Source organism: Pogona vitticeps, chromosome 2, assembly GCF_051106095.1.
Source record: "Pogona vitticeps strain Pit_001003342236 chromosome 2, PviZW2.1, whole genome shotgun sequence".
Classification (NCBI taxonomy): Eukaryota; Metazoa; Chordata; class Lepidosauria; order Squamata; family Agamidae; genus Pogona; species Pogona vitticeps.
Window position 1 is genome coordinate 91,065,326 of NC_135784.1, and position 25,536 is coordinate 91,090,861.

Sequence of the window (25,536 nt, forward strand, 5' to 3'; positions counted from 1 at the left end):
AACGAATTAAATTTGTCTTGCGAGGCACCACTGTACTCTGGATGATCTCCCTTCTTCCAGGAGGCACAGTATGATTGAACTATCAGATACTGCCTCTACAGCCAGGTGCTCCATCCCACTGAGCAACACCTGTTCTACTGAGAAATATTCAAATTGGTAAGCATAAACAAATAAAAATAAATCAGCTATGCCATATGCCAATTTACTCATCAAAAATAATGTGCAAATATCTAGTAATTAATCACCTACAGTGGTGCCTCGCATTACGAATGCTCCGCTTGACGATTAAATCGCATCACGACGAAGATTTTGCGATAAAAAAATCAATTGCAAAACGATGTTCCCTATGGGGGATGCCAAGACAAAAGCTAGGAACATAGTGATTGTAGCCAGTACCTTGCCTCTCAGAAATATTTCAAAAGTTTGAATTTTCTTTTTCTGTTTTACTCTTCATACACGCAGGTCTAACAAAAGGAAGGACAAATACAGTAAGTTACTGGCTAGTCAGAAAAATTCTGACAACACAGTTCCACAGATATTTAAAACATCCTTTTCAGGAAAGATCAGCAAGCAGATCTACAACATCTACATGGTCAGTAGCCGTATTCTCATTAATAGCTTACACAGGAGAAAGCCTGTGAGTCTTGACATCAGGGTGACACAAATATTCCAAGGTTAAGTTGCCCCTCAAGAAATAGCTGCACTATCTTAAGGGTAAAGACAAAGATCCTGAGTGTGGTTAGTGAATAGAATGACAGACCAGGACTCTGGAGAACAGGTTTTGCGTCCCCACGTGGCCATGGAAACTCACTGGGAGTAAAACAGCTCCTTAAATATCTCAGCTTGAAAGCCCTATTAGGGTTGCCACAAGTTGGTTCTAACGTGACAACACAGAATACACACATACTTACTGTTTTTAGTTTTTCAATATTTTCTTGTAATTATATAAAGAACCTTGCAAAGTTTTTAAAGAGAAAGATTAGATAGATAGATAGATAGATAGATAGATAGATAGATAGATAGATAGATAGATAGATAGATAGACAGACAGACAGACAGACAGACAGACAGACAGACAGACAGACAGACAGACAGACAGACAGACAGACAGATCTTTGTCAAATCTGCACCCATGAGAGTAGCATTTCTGAAAGATAATATAGTGGTGAATCAACTTGGGAACGTCATGACATATGACAATTTCGAGTTACGACCAGCTCTAGCTGCAAAATTTTGCTCCAATTTGCGGCCAGAGCTTCAAGCTACAACCAAAACAAGGCAGGGGGAAAAGGCTGGGAATTCAAATTGCTAATTGTTGGTAGGTGAAGAGGCTGCTTCTTTGTAGCTCTTTCACCCCAATGATTAGAGTGAGTGCGATCGGAGGCGGCTTTGGACTGCCTGGTAAAGTAAGGTGCTGCTTTCACAAAACTGTTCTGGATGGGTTTTGCAGAGTGGTTTTGGGCTGGGTGGTGGGATTATGTTTCTATGCTGTGATGGGTCTTGGGGGGTGATTGTTTTTGGGGGGTTTCCCCCCACTTCTGATGGGTATTAGGGGATTTGTATGCTTTTTGGGGTTCCCCCCCACTTCCGATATGTCTTGGGGGGTTTGTTTGCTTTTTGAGTCCCCCCATTTCTGATGGGTCTTGCGGGGTTTGCTTGCTTTTTGCATGGCTTTTTTGCATTTCCGATGGGTCTTGCATGGTTTGTTTGCTTTCTGCCTTGCTTTTTTTGCATTTCCGATGGGTCTTGCACAGTTTGCTTGCTTGCTTGCTTTGGTCAGAACGGATTAATTGCATTTCAGTGCATTCCTATGGGAAATGGCGCTTCGATTTACGACCATTTTGAGTTACAACTATCTTCCGGAATGGATAAAGTTTGTAAATCGAGGCACTGCTGTAAAACCTTTGAAAGCTTTCCTTAGAAAGTTTGAAAGAATGTGGGTGAGGTGCCTGACAAGAGAGCCAGCAATCTCCTGGGAACAGAGCACACAGAGCCTCTGCTTATCAGCACCCTTTAAGTAAACACCAGCTTAAAATGTCAATCCACAGAAGATGTGGCTTCTGAAACAATATAATCCGATCAGTGCCTAAATCTTTTTAATGGACAACTTACAACTGTCTTAAAAAGGATATCTACAGGTCTTTACTGTGCTGTAAATTTAACTGACATGCCAACTTTTATGAAAAGCTGTCTATGACAACTAACATCTTGCAATTCCCAGTTGCTCATTTATTTGCTTTATATAAACATATTCAATATTTCTATCAAGATACAGTAGAAGCAAACTAATGGTGGGTATAAAATAATAGTTCAAAACATACAAACCAAAGACAGAAGTTTAAAAATTATCACACCAGCGTTTCCCCCCCCCCATGGCATGGGGGAGTCAGGGTGTTCCAGTGTGATGCTCCAAAGTCTAAGGGAAAGCAAATATGGCCCCTAAACCTACTAAAGTTGTCCGCTCAATTCTAAATCCTTGCTTTAATTACAAAATAATGTATGTATCACTGTGACAAAGGGCTATTTTATACATTAAAGCAAGGTGATACCCTGGGAGGCACCCACCTATAGGTTTCATGTCCAGAACTGAAATTTCAGCATTTTTTTTACTGCCACACTGGCTGAAATCCAGTACCCCGTTTCCCTGAAAATAAGCCCTAGTATGAGTTTTCAGGATGCTTGTAATATAAGCCCTCTCCCCTAAATAAGCCCCAGTTAAGTGAAACCCTGCCCTCCACCATTGTGCAGCAACCAGAAGAAGAGGACATGACTGTACAATAAAACATCCCTGAAAATAAGCCCTCAATCATTTTTGGAGCAAAAATTAATATAAGACATGGGAAACATAGTAGTAAGTCATAACTAGAGCAGGCCCGTTAAATCAATGGAAAATACAAATGAGTTGACTCACCAAATCCCTGATTTAACAGGCCTATTCTTGTTGCAAAGTACTACTAGAGCTCACCCTCTCATTTGTACCCTTTTTGCTAAAACTCATTTTTCCTATGAATGTCATTCTGCCCTATATTAATTCTCCCCGCACCCCACTTTTCTACATTGTACCTGCTAGAAGAAGCTTTTGCAGCCAATCATGGAACTAAAGATCTTTCTGAAAGTGGTGCTAGGAAGAAATCTAATGGCAATGGTAAAAAAAGACTACACGAAGGGATCCAACATGAAAAATCAGCAGGAGGGAGGAATCACATTGCAGCAGTGTTGACAGCAGCTACAACTAAAAAGGTAAATCACATTGAAGGAATCTGATGGCAGAAGGGCTGTTGCACCCATGAAATTTCACAGATGAGGCCATGCCACAGGAAACCTCTGGGTTGCACAGCTTCACGCTAAACTAAGATTCATTCAATGCTTTATATTCTACAAAGTCTATTGATAACACAACTAGCTTTAGTTTTGGGTGGTGTCTCTGTTGCTGCCAAAACAAAAGTCCAACTTAAGCACATAAGAAGAGCCCTGCTGGATCAGGCCAAGGGCCCATCTAATCCAGCTTCCTGTATCTCACCAGATTCCTCTGGGAGCACACGAGACAACTTGATACCTCTCTCCTGATACCCTTCCCCTGCATCTGGCATTCGGAGGTGCTTCTAAGCCTGGAGATTATACATCCCCATCATTGCTTGTTACCTGCAATGGACTTTTCCTCCAGAAATCTGTCCAAACCCCTTTTCAAGGCATCTGGGTCAGATGTCATCACCACATCTTGTGGCAAGGAGTTCCACAGACTAACATACTGGGGAAATAAAATTTTGCTTTTGTCTGTTCTCACTCTCCCAACACTCAATTAGAGTGGATGTCCCCTGGTTCTAGTATTGTATGAGAGGGAAAACAGCTTCCTTCTGTCCACTTTATCCATCTCCTGCATAATTTTATATGTCTCACTTATGTACCCCTCACAAACCTTTTCTCTAGACTAAAGAGCCCCAAACCCTGCAGCCTTTCATTATAAGGGAGGTGCCCCAGTCCAGTCATTATTTTAGTTGTTCTCTGCTGCACCCTTTCCAGTTCCAATATGTCTTTTTCGAGGGGCAGCAACCAGAACTGTAAGCAATACTCTTACCATCGTTTTGTACAATGGCACTATATTTCAGCGTCTAAAAGCTATTAGGCTAAATGTAAATGATTATACTAACTAGTCCTCAGTGCTCACAAAAAAATTCTGAATTGTTGCAAAGACAAATTGAGGCTTCAAATGAACTGCAACTTGACATAATGGGCTGCAACTCCTGGCTTTAGTGTCCAAACCTAAGAGAACTCTTTGGGTACAGACAGATTTGAATCCAGCAGTCCAAGCACAGTGCACACCCAAGCAATCACATTCCCCTTCAAATAGCCTCAACAATCTGAACAATCTCCCAGACTAGGCAAGGGTTGGAATCAAGGCAGTTGCTTTGGTTAGGAGGTAGTATCCAGGCAATTCCTAGATGTCAAGGGTGACCAGGTACTGCAGTCTTATCTTTCAGAAAATAGACTGAGAGCAGTCCATATCCTAACTCTAAAATTTACATATTTGGATAAAATAGCTTAGTTTATATTTATTGTCCATCTTCAGGGACACATTATATATGACTAGAATGGTGTGACACTACTATGAAGCAAAGCAAATCTCAACACATCATTCACCTGTGACTCTAAATGACAAAAGAATCATAAAGCTCATTTAATGGGAGCAATTGCAAAAGCAAAGACTACTTCCCTCAAACAGTCAAAACTGGCATGCCTTTCTTTGAAGACATGCCCCTACTTTAATGTGTATACAGTACATTGTAATAAGGCTTCCAGATCTATGCCCAACTCAACAAGAAAAAACGACTAATATGAAGGCTCTTAGGTTTCCTCTTAAGTCAGTATTTCCCAGCCTCGGGTCCCCAGATGTTCTTGGCCTAAAACTCCCTGAAGCCTTCGCTACTAGATGTGCTGGCAAGGATTTCCGGAAGTTATAGTCCAAGGACATCTGGGGTCCTAAGATCGGGAACCACTGCTCTAAGTGGACAGGTCTTGTTAAGGGAATTCTCACAGCTGGAAAATGACTAATATAATCTTAACTACCCACTTAATCCAGGCAGCAACAATTATCAGTCCTCAAACCATTTCTCCATACACTGGCTTTCTACTCTTTTGCCCAGACAACATTTTGCTTCTTGGTAGGGCTGACCCTGCACAGGCAATGCATAAAAGGTAAAGAAAAAGTTCAAATGTTGGCAAATATAACAGAGAGATACGGTACAATTTAAAATATTCCCATTCAATATACATCAAGTGACTAACATGACTAACTAACTCACTTAAAGCTTTCTCAAAAGCTGGCATAGTAATGATAAGAGGCAATTTATTTCAAGATCACTGATATAGCACCAATTTAGATACAAGCTAGAGATGACCCAGTATCTATTTTTACTAGCATTTCCTTCCATTTTCCTCCGAATCACACAGGAACCAGGTGACCCATACCTTCAAAATTTTAACAAGGTCAATCTATTTGGGACATTAAGAGCATGCAAAATGTGGAAGTATAAAGATTCAGCAAAAATTCAGTAAGTAGCATATTCCAATTTATGACATCCTTCCTACGGTTTCCTAGATGACAAATACTGAGAAATCATTTTCCAGTCCCTCGTCTTGTACCATGCAGCTTGTGCAACACCGCACAAGTGACAGGACACATAAGCCACAAACACTCTGATGGCTCATGGCTGGCCTCTTTCCCAGGAGGTACTGTGGAGATTTGAAGTTCCCATCCCTAGCTGTGCAGCCAGGCACTCCACTCCATTGAGCTGTATCATCTCTTTATTACCTTTACAATATATCAGAATGTACAAGACCTCTAACTAAGCCCACAACGGGAACCATTCACATTTAGTCCTCAATCAACCCTAAGCAATTTCAATCCCTGGTGTAAATTCTTCAATGCTCATACCATTACATCATGCAGACATCAACATAATAAAAATCCATTAAAAGCATCTATGGAATGCTAGACAACACAGAAGAAACCGATCTACTATTACAATTCTCTTTTCAAAATGCAGTCAATCTAGATGTTAGTCAAGAAGGTATTTATTTATTTATTATTTATTTGATTTATACCCCGCCTATCTGGACTACCAGTCCACTCTAGGCGGCTTCCAATACAAAGTTGAACAAGGTATGCTTATTTACAAAACTGAAAAAAATTCAACAGCATTTCCTATCCCAAAAACTATGACACACTTTAGCCCTTGCAAATGTAAGATTACAGAATTACTTTGCCAGTCACCCATAACAGGCACTTTGTCTAAATAAGATAGTACTCTTTTTTGGACATGACGACTATTAGCGGAACAGAAGATATGAAAATTAAGTGGAAAGTGTCAATGTAGATAAAAACCTTAAAACTTAAGGGAAACCTCTTTAAAGGACTGTAGGTATTCGTGCCTAGGCAACAGTGGTTTCCTTTATTTTTCTGGCAACAACATGACTGCATGGGAAAGGAAAGGAAATGGGAGTGCTTTGGCTATACTTTTAGAACAGTGAGATACATCTTGGATTTGATAACTCAGCACTATAACCCTAAGCCCTGGTCTGCAACCTGGCAGCAGTCTGTGGCCTAGGCAAGACCAGGCCGCGGACACAGATCTCCTGCCCCCTCGCGAGTGCCCATGCGCCCCGCAAGCATGACACGCCCCCACACGAGCATGCCACGCCTCCCAACCAGTCCGCGGTTGGGAAAAGGTTGGGGACCACTGCTCTAACTGAATAAGGTCTCTTCACAATAGCACTGTACAACATTATTGCTGTCTTTTGCTTTATTTTTTAGTGTAACCTTCTCTTTTCCACAAACCTCCTCAGCTTAATGCTTGGCATTAGGAAGAAGACTGTCTTTGAGCTCATGCTGGTGAGCAAAGTATCAGGGGCATGACCTCAACTACTGAGGGGAGAGCTACAGTCCTGATGACTACAGAGTAGTCCACCCAGAGTAATCCTTTGGTCTAGATGGGTGGGATAGAAATCTAATAAATAAATAAATAAATAAATACAGTAAATAAATACAGATTTCTGACTGGACACAAATGTCAGTCAAAAGTTGTGGACCCCTCAGAAAATAAGAACTAACTGTCCTGAAACTATTACCATCAATAAAAAGCTTTGCAACTCTGACACAACAAAATGAAGCAGGAACGAATACTGGGATTAACCAGAACACAAGTTAGTATGACAAACTTGAACTTCAACTGCTAGCTGATTCAGTTTCTGATACCAACTAAGCTTAAAAAAAAAAAAGAGCTTTCCAACAAGCTTGGAAAGACCCTTATAAATGGAAGTACAGTGGTGCCCCGCTTGACGACGATAATGCGTCCCAGCAAAATCGCTGTTAAGCAAAATTGTCATCAAGTGAAAAAAAGAAACCCACTGGAATGCACTGAAATCCGGTCAATGTGTTCTAATGGGGGAAACACCTCATCATCCAGCAAGATTGTCCATAGAGAACTGCCGATCAGCTGTTCTAAATCGCTGTAATGCGAAGCTTCCATCCGGAAAGCAGCCATTTTGAGAAGGGAGGGAAGTCATTTTGCAGAGGAAAGCCATTTTGCGGAGCCGGAAAAAACATTGTTTTGCGAACAAACAGTTCGTGAAGCAGGCTCCTAATTAACGTAAAACAGATTTCCCCCATTGGAACCATCGTTTTGCGATCGGAATAGCAATCACAAAAATGTCATTGGCAAGCGATTTCGACGTCATGCGGGGTAAGCGTCTAGCGGGGCACCACTGTATTCGGACAAGAGTAGTGAGCTAGATTCCTCACCTCAAGCCACTAAAGGAGGGTACGTTGTCACAGGGCAAAATCAAGTGCCACTTTTATTGTTCCCTGTTCTAGAAAACAGCAAGGAAATAAAAGTCCTCTGAGGTGGACTCAGTAGAGCCTGATCAGGACTAAACTGCACTGATCACAAGCCCAGTTGAAAACCTTCTTCATCTCACTTATCTTCCCATTAAAGAAGAGATATTGGATGATTTATCATTTTATCTTGATTAGTAATCAGAGGTTACATAGAGATCAACTCCTCCCCAAGTTTTTCATATCAGGGAAAAAGACCAGGGTGCTTTGGAAGTGGTGGGACTTGAGGATTATCTCCTCAGTAGTCTCACAGCCAAGAACCAATCCTTTAATGCCGTGACCCCCAATCCCCAGCCCGGTACTGGGCCGTGGCCTTAACAAGACCGGGCCACAGAGACAGATCTCCGACCCCCCAACCCACACCCCCGTGCACGCACAGATGCCCCCCATGCATGCATGGGGTGCCCTGCCCACCCATGCACAACCCTGCCCCCCAACCAGTCTGCAGTTCAGAAAAGGTTGGGGACCACTGCTTTAATGGGTTGGATTACTTCCATAAGCCAGACATTCCTCTCTCTTACTTTGCACATGGAGTTAATGAAGACTGCATAGGATAACTTTTCATACCATAGAGTAGCGACAGCACACCTATGGCACGTGTGCCACAGCTGGCACGCAGAGCCCTCTCTGTGGGCATGCGAGCCATAAGTCGCTGGATTGCTATCCCTGGCAGCCAAATCTGAGGAGACGGCTGCAGCCGCAGTTCCTAGCACCCCAACAGGCAGCAGGCCAGGATTTGGAGAAGCTGCTGGGCCGGCCGATTTATAGGCAGGGGCAGGATTGGGCACGACAGAAGGCAGATCTGGAGTGGGGTCTGGAGCACCTCCGTGCCCAGGATTCCCCTTTCTGCCACCACCTCTGCCAGATTGTGGTGTCCCTCCCCCAGTTTGGGCACTCCGGCTCAAAAAGGTTTGCCATCACTGCAGTAGAGAATATACAGTCACTAAGATACACAGTTAAGCATCTGAACATGTAAACATACAAGTATCTAACAGGCTGTTTTGCAACTGTACTACAAGTTCCAATAATGGTGCTTCATTATTTGTCTCGAGGAACAGTTTTGTTCATTCCATCTCTGCTTACTGATCCACATACTGAACAGAGAAACATTTAGGGCTACTTCCCTCTGTCATTATGTTCATTCCCATAAAGAGCTAAGGGAAAGGACAATGAGTAACCGAGTGCCTCAGGAAAGAGTTTTGCCAAAGTTTCCACTGCTATCTGCACTGACACTGAAATATTCAAGCCGTCTGTCAGTGTAAGACTAAAAAGATAATCATCTAATGTCACTGTCCTTTCAACCACTTGCTCAGTTGAAAATATGGTCCTTATTAACCAATTTCTGACCAGAGCAGTATAACACATTGATCAGATCAGTTCAGGTTATATACTTAATTTTTCTTAGGTATATATACAAGAAAGATAATTTTTGAAGCATCCCTCAGAAGGTTCAATGTTTAAATAACTACACACAGTTCCAAGGCTAACAACAGCACTGTATTTAAGTGCTGGTTTAAAAGTCAAAAGCAACTAGCTACTGCATGCAGGAAAGTAACTAGGCTAGTAAAAGAGATAAGCATTCTGTCTCTTCTTGACTTCAAACATAGATAACAAATGTGCTCTTAGAAAATCGAAACCCTGTTTTCTGCACCATAAGAATGCAGCTCTCCATCTCTTCTCTGCTGTCCCTGCAAGCCAGTTAACATTTTTTTGAAGATCTATAACTTTGAGACACTTATATATAAATGAATAATAGACATGACTGGGCTTTGAGTGGCCATGGCAGACAAGACAATGTTGGAAGTGTGGCTGGAGTTCATGCATAGATTGAAATCATTGAACAAAGTCATCATCAATCTGCTCCTGGATAGTCTGTCCTACAACAGAGTGCTGAACAATGGAAGTGAAGCAAGAAAAGAAGAAGGCCAGTCATGGACCTTGATCAATCCTGTTAGGACAAAAGGTCCAAGGGCCTACTTGATCATCCTTGCAGAACTCCTGAGTCAAACCCAATTCTTAACCAGAGAACTGGGCCTAACTTCCAACCCTCCAGACCTTTCAGTTTCCCCACCTGACACTACCATCCCAGCAAAAGTAGTCCAGCCCATGGAGTGCAGAAAGCAAACTGTTCCAAGAGATAAAGCAAGAGAGATCTACTGGATGAAGGACTAAAATACATAGACTCATAGACTCACTTAGCTTTGATTATCTGCAACATCATCTTTGACTACCACAGGAGGAGGCAAGGTGCACCTGAAGCAGATGACCAATCTCCTGAATGAGCTGGATTACACTGCTGAAATAGACACCAACTTAGGGTATGACATATTGCTTACAGCACTTTGCAGCCCAAAAAGCGCACAGGACCAATGACAGCACCTTCCTGGTCCTCCTGTCCTCTAGGAGTTGGGGACTGTACAAAGTCAACAGCCAGGGCAAAGACACAGACATCCTCTCCGCTGACATTGTCTTCTTTACCTTCAACAAGAACTGCCCAGCTTTGCTGAGGAAACCCAAAGTGACTGCCATTCAAGCCTGTCAGTGCAACAATTAACCAATGTGAATTACTCATAAGAGCCTCCTATTTCTAGTTACAACCTGTGCTCCCGTCACAATGTGCAAGTGATGTCATTCAGAAAGTCCACATAGAGAGTAACATTGTCTGCCTTTACTTCCCAATGTTTTGGAGAAGCCACTGGTTCTGTCTTCACTGCCAGGCTTATAGAGTATGTCAAGGAATGCACCTTGAATTGCAACCTAGAAGAGATCTTCCAGAAGGTCTTGCAGTCTTTTGAAAACAAAAACACCCTCCAGATGTCTTTAAAGGACAGAACTATCCTGAGCAGGAAATTCTATCTCTTCCCAGGCCACTAAAGTCACATGAAGAAGTAGCAGCCCAGACTGGCACTCTGCAGGTGTAGTTGACTCCTTGGCAATCACAATGCCCTGCTGAGAATTGGAATTGTAGAGCTGAAAGGGAACCCAAGGGCCATGTAGTCTGACACCTTACCAAAGGAGGAGATCCACAGCTCAAGCATCTCTGACAGATGGGCAGCTATCCCTTAGTTAAAAACCTCTAAAAGAGCCCCCCATCCTGCAAGGTATTCTGTTCTACTTTTGATGTAAGCCACCTTGGATCATTTTTAAGAAGGATGGGGTAAAAATATTTTAAATAAAGAAACAATAAATAAAGTATAAGAAAGCTCCACCATTTTCAATTGCAACCAAACAATACATCAATTGCAACCAAACAATTTCTCTTCTATTGTGTCAGAAACCACAAAAGAAGTTCTAGCATGACTGATGTGGACCTTGTTCAGTGGAGTGATCATAATTCTTATGCACCTCTTTCCTGGGACTATTGTTCTAGTCAGACTACCTTTATCTACAAAATGTTACTACTGTACCTGCGTATTTTTGGCTCCAGAAGCACAGACAGGACATTCTGTCTTCACAGGAATACTTGTGAAGACATTACGAGAATGCAACAGCCACATGGATTTTTCAGGGAAAGTCCATGTTCTGAAAACTTCTACACTAGTCTGTATTATGTTGGATATCCCTTTCACTAGGTCAGTTTCCTCAAAATCGACAGCCCTTCAGCTGAGATGGACTGCAACTCTCATCTTCCTCAACCAGCATATCCAATGTCTGTAGAAGTTGGGATTTTGTTCTTGAGTAGTGGAAACACTGCATTTCATTGCAATTTTTGAAAATAAAAACTGATGTGTGTGCATATGTGTATTTGTGTTTATATAATTCTTAGGAAAAAGGAAATTTACAGCTGAATTCTGTATGCATCTACTTAGAAACAACTCTCACTGAGTTGATGTGGCTTACTGCCAAGTATGTGGGCATATTTAATCATTTATTGAAATCTGTGATTTGAACTGAATCAAATTAAATCAATCCCAATCAGAGGTAAATGCTAAGGAATGACCTAGTAGCAACAGGAAAAACAGACTTCTTGTTTAAAAAAGAATATGCATCAATAACTCCTTAAGAAATCACTTCCTTAATTATGAATGGCAATAACATAATGCCACAAGCATGCTATTTCAAATCATACTTAACAACAACAAATGTTTTATGTACTGTTGAGTCAATTCCAACTTAGGGGTACCCTTTTCAGGGTTTTCTATGTATAAAGTACTTAGAACTAGTTTACCATTGCCTTCTTCTGGGGGCACTCTGGGATTGTGTAGCTTGCTCATGAACACAAAGGCTGGCTCTTCTCCCAGGAGGAAATCCCAAATCATGGCTCTCGTGACAGCTGTTCAACTCATGGAACTATCCAGCTAGTTCACATTTACATGGTTATTGTTGTTATATGCTGTTAAGTTGGAACTGACTTCTAATGACCTTACTGCCTCTCAAGGTAAGTGGCATATTTAAGGAGCAGTTTTACCAGTGCCACCACACCACCCTCAGTAAGTTTTAATGGCTGAGCAGGGACTCAAACCTAGGTTCCCTGTGTCCTAATCCATCCTTCTATCCACAACACCACACTGAGTGTGACACCAGTTTAACTTCTAGGTTTCCAAAAGATACTGGCAGCTTGAATCTACAAATCAAACCACTACACAGTACTTTTGCAGGGCTTTGGAAAACTCAAAACCAACTGCACATGTTCTCCTAGCAATCCTTACAACAGCTCTATAAGGTAGATTATTATTCCGAACTACAGTGGTGCCTCCCATAACGAGCGCACCGTTTAACGATGAATCCGCATACCGATGCGGATTTTACGATCGGATACCGATGTTTCTTTGCATTGCGAGGGGGGAACAGCTGTCCGGTGGTTCGAAAATGGCCGCCGGAACACCCAAAATGGCCGCCGGAACATGGGGAAACACCGCAAAACGGTGAGTTTTGGGCCCATTGGTTTTTTTTTTTATCCGTATAGCAATGTTTCCCCATAGTGAAGGTTAATCCGGAACGGATTAACCTCGCTATGCGGGGCACCACTGTACTGACAAGGGACTGAGGAGACATTCTCAAGAATGCAGGCTCTCATGCTCTGAGAAGAGACCTGAACTGAATTCATAACACACATCACCAGGTCCTCTGAAGTCTTAAAAACATTTTTGGCATCAGACGCTGAATCTACATATGAGATTTAAAACAGATGCCTCAGGTAAAATGAACAATCTTTTACTCTTTCAGACCAACTTTCCGTTTGCTAACAAAAACAACTAATTTGCTCCATAAACCCATACAATTGTAAAATAAATTTATGAGCGTTCACTGGAGAAACAATTTGAAGGCAATTATTTTGTAGGTACTCTCTGAAAAGATAGGGGCCACTGATGCTGTACTGGTTAAAACAAACAAGCAAGCAAGCAAACTTATATCCTGTTAAGCACATTCACTTCAGATATTACCAAAAGAGTCAAGTGTTAAATAATTTGCCTACCTTCCCCTCCCAAACAAGTTTAGTTACCAGTTTCTGTGACATCTAAATCAGCTGAATGTTGGATATTTTTAATACTAGCTGACCTCTAAAATACATACTAACTGAAAGAATAACTCCATATTTGGGCAGGGAACTATCTCATTTATTAAGTTTGTAAGGTCCTTTACAGCATAAGACTGAGAGGGTGGTATGCCTTCTAAAAGAGAGGAAAGCAATATAAGTTCAATAAAATTCAATGTAAGTTTAGCATAGAAGACATAACCAATTGCTTGTAGTAAAAGAAATGATAAATTCCTATTCCAGAGGTTCCCAAATACTCTGGACTCCTGGCTCCCTTGATTTACTGACCACTGGGCCCTGGCTCCCCTGCTCATAGGGGCCCATCAGAGGTCTCAATGCTACTAGGATCAGGATCTCAACACCCCTTCGCAGCCATCCCATCTCCTCTCCCCCTGAATATCCCCCTGAGGGGCCCACCTCCTTCCGGGTCCTGATGGAAGTAACCTATGAGACCACCTGGCAAGCACCTCCACTGGGGACCATAGAGAAGGAACAAACAGATGCAGGCACACAGCCCTCACTTCCGGATCCAGCTCCTCCACAGCCTTCAGAGTTCTATGTTACATCCCTTTTCCTATGGCATCCCTGGCTTAGTTCCCAGGCACCCTCTGGAGCCACGGTGCACAGTTTGGGAACCCCTGCCCTATTCAAACAGCACAAAAAGCTATAGATAAAGGAAGTAAATAGGAATATATCAACCTAAGGGAGAAGGATGAGGTTGGTTTTAACTGCAAACCAACTGCAAACTTATTTTAGGGGAAACAGGGTAGGAAGTTCATAGGGACTACTATATGTAAAAAAAGCAACTGAGACAAAACTATTGGGAGTACACGATTAAAGGTAAAGGTTCCCCTTGACAATTTTTCCAGTTGTGTCTGACTCTAGAGGGCGGTGCTCATCTCCATTTCCAACCCACAGAGTCAGCATTTGTCCAAAGACAATCTTCTGTGGTCACATGGTCAGCATGTCTAGACATGGAATACTGTTACCTTCCCACCGTGATGGTACCTATTTATCTACTTGCACTGGCATGCTTTTGAACTGCTAGATTGACGGGAGTTGGGACAAGCGACGAGAGCTCACTCCATCGCGTGGATTTCATCTTACAACTGCAGGTCTTCTGACCTTGCAGCACAGAAGCTTCTGCAGGTTAACCCGCAGCTCCTGCTTCATAAATTAAGCCATGCAAAAGCGAAAGCAAGTAACCATTCGTTCACAATTTCAAAGCATGTTTTAAACAGCAGAGCACAAGAAAGTCAACTGCAGCTTATCCTTTATGAACACCTAGCTCTTTGATTCATCAAGAAGAGCCATCTGCAACTCTCCTTCTTCTGGAATGTTCCCAAGTTCTTCAAGATTATTTGCACAAACAGCTTATTTATACAATGTACAGGCCTATGGAATAACTCTTTCTCCATCAACACCTCCCTCCCTCCTCTTTTCATACTATCAAATTCTCACAAACTGCACTAAGTTTTTATGATGGGGAGTTCCTGCCCATGTAGCTCAACTAATACTCTGGATGTAAAAACAAGCCTAATTTTCACATTTGCAATTCTATCTATCTCCACAAAAGATCAATACATTACAACATACTGGCTGGAATCATTTTGCTTTATGTAGTAAATTGTACTAAAGTAGGCCCACTGAATATGTGGTGATATGGTGAGCCAAATCATATGTACATTTTACTGGTACAGTGGGCCTACTCCAGTGTAACATTACACTCAACAACAGGACTTCAGTCACTAACCCACATTATATGACATTATCTAGAACCAGTTTTAGGAAAGTCTGATACATAGCCATAGTATTATGAATCCTTTAAACTGATAGCAGACCAAACTTATTTTGAATAGGAGACTGATACCATAATTGATCAGGAATTGTGTATGAACTAACAGAGGAATGATGGAATGCCACACATGAAACAAGGAGACTGCTACTGGAAGGAAGCCGTCTATTTGCAGAAATACTGTATAGATCTTTACTCCCTTCCACCCCAATGAGTCACAGAGGGTTAGTAAAAGCAACTTGCAGGTTAATGTATTTGGAGACAACTTACAAGGCTGAATTACTTGTCATCTGGACATACACAGTAGCATGTTTCAATTATATTTTTTAAAATCATACAGAAAAAAAACATGAACCAAACAAATAAACCTCAGATCTGCTTCCAGCTGAGTTCCCTGGAAAAATTTTAGGCCTCCCTCAGCACCCTTCCAAACATGCTTCTATACAAATAACCATTAATTCCGGCTGTCCACAATGCTCAGCTGATTCATTCAAAAGTGACATTAGATTCTAGTTCCTATTAGTTATTGTCTCTGCTCAGACAAGCAAAACAGCTGGCTTTAAAAAACTGCACTACTAAACCACACTATTAACTTGAATTTTCCCTACTGCTTCCCCAGTCATAATAACATAACAGAAGCCCTGTTGGATCAGACTCAAGGTCCACCTAGCCCAATGCTCTGTTCCCACAGTAGCCAACTAGATGTCTATAAACATTACACCAATAATGAACAAGAGCACACTCTCACACTATTCCAATACAATACATAGCAGAAACAAATTACCAAGTTTTCTACTATTTCCCTGTTTTAATTAACTATTTAGTTTGATTCTTAAATTATTTATACAAGTTCATTGGCCAAAATATTTGAAGCAAACTGAGAAAACCATTACAAACCAGACATGTTTTCTCCAGCTTCAGAAAAACTTTAGGGACAAGAATAACACTAGCTAGATTTTGAACATCACCCTCGTAATACACTTTTTGTGAAAACTCTCTTTTCTTTTTTACAATAGTTGTGGACAAAACAGCTCTGTCCCATCCACCTCCTATGCTGCAATACTGGATATTCCAGCATTTCTCACCATTGGCTATGCTGGCTACAGCTGATAGGACATACCTTGTATCCATAATCTGGAAAGCTGAACTTCAGCCCATTTTAAAATTTGCTTATCAATACTGTATGTTCAAAATAATGTGTTTAAAACATCTATTTTGTGATCTGTTTGATTGTAAAGCGTGATTTTACATGACCTGAGATTTGTTGAGTCAGAGCTAGCTAGCTAGCTAGTTTATTTATTTATTTTATTCGTTTATTTATTTAGACTTCTACCCGCCCATCTAGACTGAAGGTCTACTCTGTTGCACTGGGCGGCATTACAATTTTTAAAAACAGTAAACCCAATGCAAAATACTACTGTCCTTTATTGACAAAGTTGAGACAAAACATCAAGGAAAAAAGTCCAGGACAGCTTTCCAAAGGTGTCATCCTGTTGCATGACAACGCCTCATCACACAGTGCAGGTGAAACAATGGCAAAACTGACGTCCTTAGGCTTTCAAGTGATGCCCCATCCACCCTATTCTCCCGACCTGGCTCCTTCTGACTATTATCTGTTCCCCAAACTCAAAAAAACACCTAAAGGGACAATGATTTGGGAGTGTTCTGGAGGCAATTAATGCTGCAAATGAGTGGTTACACCAGCAATCGGAATAATTTTATTTGCAGGGACTTAAGAAGGTGCAGGACAGATGTCGCAAGTGAACTGACTTCCTGGAGAATATGTAGAATAGTCTGGCAGTTACAGCTTCCTAGCTCAATTTTTCTGGGAAAGGCTCAATACTTCTCAGCACCCCCTCGTAAACTCACAAAAAGGGTTGCCATAAGTCAAAACTGACTTGATGACATACTATTATACTGCTGGCTGGATTGCTCAGAGAGTTAGGTATAGGAAGTGAATTCCTCACTGTGTGTCACAAAAGTGCCATCCTCTACAGCCTTGGGCAACCTGCACAGTCCCAGGACGCCCCCAGAAGGGAATGGTAAACCACTTTTGAGTATTCTCTACCTAGAAAAGCTTGAAAAGGGTCACCGTAAGTCAAATTTGACTTAACAGCACATTATGCCAGCTAGATAACTGAGTGATTTCGGTTTCTGACTGCAAAATCAGAGGTTGAGAGTTTGATTTCCCACTTTGCCTCCTGGGAGAAGGGCCAGCATGTGTAATCATGGGCAAGCTGCACAATCTCAGAGTGCTTCCAAAAGAAGAAAATAGTAAACTATTTCTGTGCATTCTCTAATTTGACAACCTAGGAAAGCATCACCATAAATTGGAATTGATTTGATGGCACACAATTATTAAGCCTGACTTGATAGCTCAGTGAGTTTGGTATCTGGCTGCGGAGCCTGAGGTTCGGGCATCTTAGAAGAGCCAGCCTGTGTGGCCTTGGGCAAGCTGTACAGTCGCAGGAAACCTCCAGAAAAGGGGGAAAGTAAACCACTTCAGATTACTCCCTACCAAGAAAATCCTGAAAAAGATTGCTGTAAGTCAGAATTAGACTTGACTGCACAGCACTGATATTATTAAAGTCACATTGGATCTAGGCATTAAGTCTATATGACATAGAAAATTATCTTCTCATTGTTACTCAAATGATACAGCTGTAATATCAGCATCTAACTGGTAAGAAACTGCCACTCAAAAATTCATCAACATTTACAAAAATACAATTTATATATTGCATATTCCTGTATCAAGGGGAAAGAGACCACTGTTCAGATTCCAGGAAAGACATCTTCCAAAGATTGTGGAATGCTGCCATGGGACACTCTGTAATCCTATCTACTTGAAACAGCTGATGAAAACACATTATTAAGAGTACAAGTTGATCTAGAAACACATTATTAAGAGTACGAGTTGATCTAGAAAAATTCTTCATTAAATTTTGGCTCAAACTGATATTGATAATGTAACTTTTATTAAGCTATTCTCTCAGCTCTCAACCAACATCTGTAAATAAAAGTATACTGGCCTACCTTAAAAATATGCTGTGAAGATCACTAAAACAACGAAATAAGGAACATTTTTACACAGGGAGAAAAAAAACCCTGTTTCCCTGAAAATAAAACGTAACCTAAAAAAAGCCCTAGTATGAGTTTTCATGATGCTCTTAATATAAGCCCTATCCCTAAAATAAGCCCGAGTTAAATGAAAGCCCACCCTCCACCAGGGACTCATTGTGCAGCAACCAGAAGAAGATGACAGGACTGTACAGTGGTGCCTCGCTTAGCGAGCGCACCGTATAACGACGAATCCGTATAGCGATCCCCTTTTTCGGGATCGCTATACGGAGCACCCAATCGCCGCACCTCGCATTGCGACGATTGGGGAGTCCGGCCGCCATTTTGGAGCCGCGTTTGGCGGCTCCAAAATGGGCGCCGGATGACCCGAAATGGCCCCGCGCGGCGTTTTCGCGCCCTTGGCAAGCGAGGGGAGGGCGCGAAAACGCGGCGCGGGGCCATTTCGGGTCCGTTTTGAAGCCGCAAAACAGCTGTTTTGTGGCTTCAAAACGGCCGCGGACGACCCAAAATGGCCCCGCACCGCGTTTTCACGCCCTCCCCTCGCTTGCCAAGGGCGCGAAAACGCCGCGCGGGGCCATTTCGGGTTGCTCGCGGCCGTTTTGAAGCCGCAAAACAGCTGTTTTGCGGCTTCAAAACGACCCGAAATGGCCCCGCGTGGCGTTTTCGAGCCCTCGGCAAGCGAGGGGAGGGCGCGAAAATGGCTGCCCGGGGCCAGGAAACTTCTCTAAGTGGGAAGTTTAGGGCCGATTTGGAACACATTAAATGAAGTTTAATGCGTTCCAATGGCTTTTTACTTCCCGCTTAGCGAAGATTTCATATAGCGAAGGTTAATCCGGAACGGATTAACCTCGCTATACGGGGCACCACTGTATTTGAATAAGTGTAGATAGTTGTACATGAAAAATAAAACATCCCCTGAAAATAAGCCCTAATGCGTTTTTTTGGAGCAAAAATTAATATAAGACTCTGTCTTATTTTCAGGAAAACACGGTGTTAACAAATTTCTCAACTGAAAATGTCTGAGACTAAATTTTATTTAGTTGAAGCCAGTGAGGACCCTTTCGCTTAGAGAAAAACAAGGCACAATTGCAATGCAGTTATCTGCAATCCTTGGGGGAGGGGGGGAAACATCATACTATCAAGGTTCCCTCCAAGCCATGTGTATGTGTGCGACTCCGCCTCCCTCCATGCAGCCTTCTTCCTCCTCTATAGAGTGATCATGTTCAATCTCTTAGGTTCTGTTTGCAACGGAACCCTGCGCTGGGGGGGAGGCAGAGTAACAACACACACAGGGGCAAAGTCACAAGAGAGAGGCGGACCCCCAACCAGCGGGGCTGAAAATTAGAGGGGTCATTGCATACCGTCTTTGTCAAATATCTCATTCATTCATACCATGCAAAAATATCACAAGCAAAATATAAAATGGGTCAGAGCTATTTCTTTCTATCCAAAAGAATTTAAGTTTGGAATCAAGACAGGCTTGTAAATTACAACATACCATGACTATCACCAAGACTGAAGTATCAGAAACCATGTTTCCAAAATATTTAATGGCACAAAAAACTTACCACTTTGCTTTTAAACAAAAAATTTAAAGGACGTGTCAAAAATAGAAATAAAATTATTTTCCAATTATGCAATCTAAACTTAGGATTCTAATGCTAAAGATAGATAGTTAAGAAGTGCCACTAAAAGCAACAGGATTTATTTCTAAGTGATCTCACTAAAGTGTCACAGTCAAAAGAGGCAGGGTCTACATACATAGCTAAATAGGAGGCACATGAATCCCTCAGTGAGTTGGACCTCTTGCAAAATTAGGGCTTTTCGAAGGAGAATCTGACAAAGTGCTAGAAAACACTTTTATCAAACATATTCTCAGATTTTCTTGAACAAACAGTTCACAGAACAAATGTTTAGAATTAAAGTGAGGTCAGATGCATAGAAGAGGAGGAAAAAACTTCTGGATTTTGGAAGAAAGATTTCCATACAACTTACCTGAACAGAATAGTAAGAAATGAACCCACCTCTAAGCAGTGGATCATAGCTGCTTAATTGTTCTCCCAGCCTTCCTCTCAAGAGCTCCAGGCATTCATGGTTTCCCCCCCCCCCTCACGTAACATAGGCTAAGCTGAGCCATACTGACACAGCTGTGGTTACCCACTAAATCTCATGGCCAAGTGGGGATTTGATCCAAGTTCTTCCCAATCCCAGTCCAACACCCTGATCACAATCAGAATTTCTGACTCCTAAAATAATGACAATAGTTTCTCAAACATATTACATGTGCGGCAAGAGAAATTTCCACAAGCCAAGCACTGTCATAGACTTATTGGTCTGTCCTGCTTCTAACCCTCCATTAAACACATCATTACAGCATTGTTTCCTCACTTCCACAGAAATCTTAATGAAATATCTCAAACCTTTTTGTGACTCACTACGATAGAGATACTCTGAAATCATATCTCAAACCTTTCCTGATCACCATAGACAGCATATTGTCCAAGGATGTAAGTCTCCTGATATCCTAACCCAGTGATGGTGAACCTATGGCCCCTTTCTGTGGGAACGTGAGCTGTAAGTCGCCTGACTGCTACTTTCCCTCCCCCCTGCAGCCAAACCTGAGAAGGCAGCTGTAGCCACAGTGCTGGAGCCCCGCAGCGCTGGCAGCAGATCCGGAGTGGGGCCTTGAGGCACCTCCGTGCCCATGATTCCCCCTTCTGCCGCCACTTCCACTGCTGCCCGCCGCCTGCTGTCCCCCCCCCCCAAGTTTGGGCACAAGCATCTTAACTGGGAAGCATGAAAAATAGTTATAACACACAATCCAAACCTTTGTAACACATTACTCTTCAGAAAAACAAGTCTCACTCCTACCTAGACTTTTAGACTGTGGCATATGCTATCCTGTATCATGTAACTTTCTAGAAAAGGTAGCAGTGCAAGAATTCTGGTCCTGGAGCATAACCCCTTACTGCTGGTCCTAATCCAAGCTCACAAGAGACACAACATTTGCTGTTGAACAAAGAGGTTGTTTGTTTGTTTGTTCAGTTGTTTAGTCGTGTCCGACCCTTCGTGACCCCATGGACCAGAGCACGCCAGGCCCTCCTATCCTCCACCGCCTCCCAGAGTTGTGTCAAATTCATGTTGGTTGCTTCGATGACACTGTCCAACCATCTCATCCTCGGTCGTCCCCTTCTCCTCTTGCCTTCACACGTTCCCAACATCAAAGTCTTTTCCAAGGAGTCTTCTCTTCTCATCAGATGGCCAAAGTACTGGAGCCTCAGCTTCAGGATCTGTCCTTCCAATAAGCACTCGGGGTTGATTTCCTTTAGAATTGATAGGTTTGTTCTCTTTGCAGTCCAGGGAACTCTCAAGAGTCTCCTCCAGCACCACAATTCAAAGGCATCAATTCTTCAGCGGTCAGCTTTCTTTATGGTCCAGCTCTCACTTCCATACAACACTACAGGAAAAACCATAGCTTTGACTATTCGGACTTTTGTTGGCAAGGTGATGTCTCTGCTTTTTAAGATGCTGTCAAGGTTTGTCATTGCTTTCCTCCCAAGAAGCAGGCGTCTTTTAATTTCGGGGCTGCTGTCTCCATCTGCAGTGATCATGGAGCCCAAGAAAGTAAAATCTGTCACTGCCTCCATATCTTCCCTTTCTATTTCCCAGGAGGTGATGGGACCAGTGGCCATGATCTTAGTTTTTTTGATGTTGAGTTTCAGACCGTTTCTTGCACTCTCGTCTTTCACCCTCATTACAAGGTTCTTTAGTTCCTCCTCACTTTCCGCCATCAAAGTGGTATCATCTGCATATCGGAGGTTGTTGAGATTTCTTCCTGCAATCTTAATTCCAGTTTGGGATTCCTCCAGTCCAGCCTTCTGCATGATGTATTCTGCATATAAGTTAAATAAGCAGGGTGACAGTATACAGCCTTGTCGTACTCCTTTCCCAATTTTGAACCAATCTGTTGTTCCATATCCAGTTCTAACTGTTGCTTCCTGTCCCACATATAGGTTTCTCAGGAATGGATAAGGTGGTCAGGCACGCCCATTTCTTTTAGGACTTGCCATATTTTGCTGTGGTCCACACAGTCAAAGGCTTTTGCATAGTCAATGAAGCAGAAGTAGATGTTTTTCTGGAACTCTCTGGCTTTCTCCATAATCCAGCGCATGTTGGCAATTTGGTCTCGAGTTCCTCTGCCCCTTCGGAATCCCGCTTGTACTTCTGAGAGTTCTCGGTCCACATACTGCTGAAGCCTACCTTGTATGATTTTGAACATAACCTTGCTGGCGTGTGAGATGAGTGCAATTGTCCGGTAGTTGGAGCATTCTTTGGCACTGCCCTTCTTTGGTATTGGGATGTAGACTGATCTTTTCCAGTCCTCTGGCCACTGTTGAGTTTTCCAAACTTGTTGGCATATTGAATGTAGCACCTTAACAGCATCATCCTTTAAGATTTTAAATAGTTCCACTGGAATGCCATCACCTCCACTGGCCTTGTTGTTAGCCAGGCTTTCTAAGGTTGACTTAGTGTCATTTACTGCAGGAAGGTCAATGGTTCAACACTGAACAGGATACAGCTCTCAGCTAAGGAATTCTCAGGTGTCTGTCTGGTTCTGTCAACGAACTAGATTTTGTTCAGTAGTTGAACTGAGTCAAGTGCACTTTAGCTTTCACTTTTCTATAGCACAGCTGAGTCATGTACTATTTTAATAACCTTTTCAAACAGAAGACAGGATTGAAAAGTTTAGAATGAACAAAGCTATGTGTCTAGGAGGGCAGGGTAGAAATCTAATAAATAAATAAATAAATAAATAAATAAATAAATAAATAAATAAATAAATAAATAAATAAATAAATAAATAAATGTTCTTGGGCAACAGCACCTTATCCTACAAGATCACTAAGAAAAAAGCATGATCTGATTTCTTAAAAGTACTGCAGGGGCATAGACCAACTGCTTTTGAACAATATTCTGCAGTAAAATGACAGAGTTTTACTGCAAATGTTGGAGTCCTATTTATTAGTGATGCCCAGATAAGTGCAATACTGTATACTGCAGCAAGCACATTGCCATTAGTTAGTGAACTGCCATTTGTATCCACCTCACAAATCAGTAATAACTTATAATGCTGTGGTGACTTGCTCCTAGTTAACAAGTTGCTGTTAACAAGCACCAATTTGTTAACTAGGAGAAAGTCAGGACTGCAGCTTATACCAGCGTAAATAACAAATAGTCTTCTGGCCAGTATGTAACTGACTAAGAAACTAGGAAAGAGGCATACATTTAGCATAATCATTTGTCTCCAACGTAGTACTAGTTCTAAAAAAAGCATAATCCAGAATGGTGCACAGCATTTTTAGAGACCAACATAGAATGCTTCTTTGCAAGCATGAGCATTTTAGTTTTGAGACTATCCACATATATTCTTGGATCAGCAATTGGCTTCTGTAAGCTTTGCACAGTCATGTTCTGAAACAAAAACCCACAGAAACATTTGGAAGTTTAGCCTCTAATGTGCACAGGACTGCAACCTGAATTTGATAATAAGCACCAACTATTTCAGATCAGGGTGGATTTGAATGAGTAAATTCATCTAGATGGGTGGTATAAAAGCCAAATAAACAAACAAATTTTAAAAAATCAATTTAAATAAATAAAAATCAGTTTTTTATGATTTAAATAATAAATGATTCTTTTATTTAAATCATGATTTAAATCAATTTAATTTTAAAAAATGACTGACTTTTATCCACCCTGTTTCAGAAAGTAATGAAACAAATAAATAAACCAACAGATACCCGGAGGAGTCCTGAAATACAGTATCAAGAAAGCTGTATGGACATCTCCATCCCCCAGCTTCTGCTGGGAAAAGTCAAGATTCTCAACCTGTTTCCAAATTCATGTTAGTTTTGCATTGCTAATCTGTCTTCAAGGGGAGCAAAAAAGGAGGGAAAAGGAGTGAACATGCAAACAAAAGGCTTTTGGTTGTTGTGGGTTTTTCGGGCTTTTTGGCCATGTTCTGAAGGTTGTTCTTCTTGACGTTTCAACAGTTTCTGTGGCCGGCATCTTCAGAGGACTGGAGTAGGAACTCTGTCCATGCTCTGTTGGTGTTTGTTGATCAGGCAGAGATGCAACAAGAAAGGATAGTGGGAAGAGGGTGGGCGTGTATCTGTTTTGCCAAAGCAAAATGTTGCGCCAAGAGGAAAAAAGTTTAGTGCTCTTGTTTTTCTTTGGCAGAACAGTACTGTATTCCCAAACTGGGTCATGAACCAAACCATGAACCATTCTTATTTGTCAGTTTTTCTCATTCGTAATTCAGTTCATGCTCATAACTCTTGGCAGTAAACTGATGCTCATTAGGGCACTGACTACATTTCTCAGCCGTATGTCTATGAACAATCACCTCCTTAACAGGAAGCAATTTTCCATGAGGAATTATGCAAGTTCCCTTATGGAAACGTAAACTGACAATAGAATTCTGGGCTAAAAGTCTTATAGAACAAGTGGTAATGTGATACAACTTACCACTTGGAAGCATATAGTTCTAATCAAACTGATGAAGTAAAACTTTCTATTTGTGATAAAAGTCCAAAGTGCTGCATCACCTTTACCAGTATACACCTTTGGAAGTGAATACAGTGGAACCTCTACTTACGAACGTCCCTACCTATGAAAGATCCAATTTACGAACAGCTCTGGCCGCAAAATTTTGCTTCTACTTGCGGCCAGAGCTTCAAGATACGAACAAAAAAAGGAGGGGGAAAGGGCAGGAAATTCAAACCATTGGTGCCGAAGAGGCTGCTTCTTTGTAGCTCTTTCACCCCAATGGTTAGGAAAAGGGAGGCTCAGCGTCCGGGCTTCCAGCGCTGCTGCTACCACCACCACCGCAGGCTTTCCTGGGGTTCGCCGCAAGCGCCGCCTTTCTCCGCCGACGCGGCCAGTCTACCAGCTCAGGAAAGCCTGAGTCAGCGGGGTGGAAACCCTGGCCCGGCAGCAGATAGTGGCGGAGAAAGGCAGCGATTGGGGCAAGCCCCAGGAAAGCCTCCCATGGCAGAGGAGAAGCCGCACAGTGGGGGAGAAAGGCGGCGCTTGTGGCAAACCCTGGGAAAGCCTGCAGCGGCAGTGGAGAAGCCCTGGGCCGGCAGTGGCCTGGGAGGCCTCCTGGCAACCGCGGTTGCAGCGGTGGAGGTAAGGTGCTGCTTTTTAAAAACTGTTTGGGGTGGCTTTTGCAGGGTGGGATTGTCCTGGTGGGGTAATGTTTGTTTTTTATTTGTTTTGTTTTTGCAGCCC

General features: G+C 42.2%; 1 protein-coding gene, 1 long non-coding RNA gene and 1 pseudogene across 5 annotated transcripts in view; 2 read left to right on the top strand and 1 right to left on the bottom strand.

Moving 5' to 3' along the window:
* LARP1 (La ribonucleoprotein 1, translational regulator) overlaps positions 1 to 25,536 on the bottom strand; it is a 93,641-nt gene that overhangs the window by 61,330 nt on the left and 6,775 nt on the right. The window lies entirely within an intron of this gene.
* Positions 10,212 to 10,765, top strand: LOC140704250 (caspase-1-like; annotated as a pseudogene).
* Positions 21,013 to 23,876, top strand: LOC144586798 (uncharacterized). The gene is made up of 2 exons (XR_013541827.1): positions 21,013 to 21,267; positions 22,764 to 23,876. It is a non-coding gene; the product is annotated as an uncharacterized LOC144586798 (long non-coding RNA).